This window comes from Condylura cristata, unplaced genomic scaffold (assembly GCF_000260355.1).
Source record: "Condylura cristata isolate star-nosed mole 26May11 unplaced genomic scaffold, ConCri1.0 scaffold00016, whole genome shotgun sequence".
Taxonomy (NCBI): domain Eukaryota; kingdom Metazoa; phylum Chordata; class Mammalia; order Eulipotyphla; family Talpidae; genus Condylura; species Condylura cristata.
The window spans coordinates 47356461-47358930 of NW_004567117.1; positions in this window are offsets into that span (position 1 = coordinate 47356461).

Below are 2470 nucleotides of genomic sequence, written 5' to 3' on the forward strand. Positions count from 1 at the left end.
TCTCGCTGCCCCTGAGCCTCTGGCCTGTACCCCAGTTCTGAATGCACAAATAAATAAATCTTTTAAAAAAATAAATAAATAAGCTGGAACAACGGTCTTTGTCATCTGAAACCGGCTTAACGGCCCACGCGGGGGCAGCGGGCAGCGGGTGGGGGTGGCCGCCCGCCTGAGGAGCCGCGGGATGGGGGTGCCCCGGCTGGGGAGCAGGCACAGCCCTGGGCTTCCGGCCAGAACTCCTCGCGAGCTATTTCGCAAACGGACTCATGTGCTGGACCCCGGAGGCCCGTCCAGGGGCGGCCGCAGCGTGCAGCTGGCTCAGCTGGCCTTGGCCTCTGTGGTCCCTCACTCACCTCCCACCCACCTGCCTCCCTCACACCTGGGCCCTGCAAAGTGGGCGGGGTTGCACGTAGGGCCTCAATAGGGCCCCCCCCAGGCTTGCTTGGCAAGTTGGTGGCACTTACCCACCCCAGAAGACGCAAGCACTGCAGGAAAAGGACTCTGGCCGGCCAGGCCTGGGGTGTCCAGAGTGGCCCGGTAACGGGATCGCCAAGCCCTTCAGCAGTGAGGGGGCAGGGGAGGGCCACAGATTCTGGAGCAGCCTTATGTCATGTAAGGACATAAAAGAATTAAATAAAACACAAGAAAGAGTCAGCGGCAATAGGCCATGTCAGACGTCTCCGAAAAGTCTTTAGAAATGCAAAATGTGACTGTTGAGACTTAAAACTCAGTGATGGTTTGAAGCTCCAAACAGACACAGAGCAGGAAGTCACTGAGTGGAAATTGGGCCTGAAGAAGTTACCAGAAAAATGCACAGAGAAAACAGAAGAGGGAACCATGGAAGAGTTAAGAGACATGCCAGATAGAATGAGGTCAGGCCGGGTCTCAGAGGGAAGAACAGAGAGAATGGGGAAGCCACTGTGTGGGAACAAGGTGGATAGCTATCTTCCAGGGCAGTGGAAAAAGGTTTCACTGATGAGGAAGCACAATATAAACAAACAGGACAAACTTAAAAGAAATCTCTGCTAGGTACACTTGAATAAAACTGAAATCTTCAAAGGAGAAAAAACGTGTTTTAAGCCAGTGGTTCCTCAATATATATGTATTAAAGATTTATTTTATTTGTGCATACAGAACTGGGGCACAGGCCAGAGGCTCAGGGGTGGCGAGAGGCTTCACCAGAGACAGAGTGGGGAGCAGAACAGGCCGACTGACGAAGTCCACTGCTGAGAGGAGCAGCGGGCGGGTCAGGAGAGGTCTGCCGCGCCATGTGGTCACCTCCGGGGCAGGCGGGGATCGAACTCATGCGGAAGTGGCTTTAGCTTCTCAGTGCAGTGCTTTAACCCGCTGCGCCACCGGGGAGGGCCTCCTCGATATATTTTTAAACCCTAAGATCAACTAGAAAGAAGGGAAATCACTTATAAGTAAGACCAAAATTAAAGCAGATTTCTTGATAAGAATGAAATAAATCAAAAATAGTAAATAATCTTCTGAAATAAAATAACAGTCTGAACTAGAATTGTTAGCCCCAAACTAAACCAAATGCAAGGAAAAAAAGATAATCATTTTAACTCACTAATAAAGCAGAGAGAGTCTGCCACGAACAGATATACCATAAAATAAATTTTACAAGCTGTTATCAGAGGAAGAGAGAAAATGAACCCAGAAGCAAAGGTCACCAAGGAAATAGCAAAGCGTGAAGGCAGAGCTCAGGGACGAGCCGCGACAAAGCAGTGCTAGTTTGTAGGAATAGAGACGAAGCAGCTCTCCGAGTCAGTCACTGGCACAAGTGTGTGTCAGCTCCTAAGACGCTACCAGGCTTCTTCCAGGAAAATAAACAATTTGGCATTAACAGGAAGAAGGCAGGAGAGTTCAGTGTACCTCGTGTCCCGCAGCCGCTAGGTACCCGAGTATTAGTCCCGAGAGGACCTTTGTCACGTCCGAGCTGTCCTGCATGGACAGCAGCGGTGTCCGCGTGACCAGAGCGAGCGTGGTTTACACCTTCCTGCCAACGCAGCCTTCACTTCATTCTCTTCTGACTTGCGGCTCTGGCTCGGACTCGCTGTCGTCGGGAGATGTCGGCCACGGGGAAAGAACCATTTCATGCTTCATGTGGCCTTGGCCGTATTTTGTGTTCACGTCCCGTGACAAGTGGACACTTTCCTACTCTTTACTTTCTGGGAGGCTTGACGAGGGGCGGTCAGTGTTCTTGGCGGTCTTGGCTCCGCCGCCCGGTGCAGCCCGCTGGCCTCTGAGCGCTGCTGGCTTTCGGCTGTACGTGAGTGCTGAGACAGCGTCGCGTGTCTGCTGGAGACGCCTGTACTGTGAGGCGTTATCCTCGTGTGAAGCAGGAGACTGTTTTGCAAAACTGTAGTACAGAATCCCAAGGTGTCCGTGTTGCCTCTGAGGCCATTTGGATACCCCTGACTTCACCTGTCCCGCCTCGGGCTGGCCGGCTGGTGTCACCTGTTCC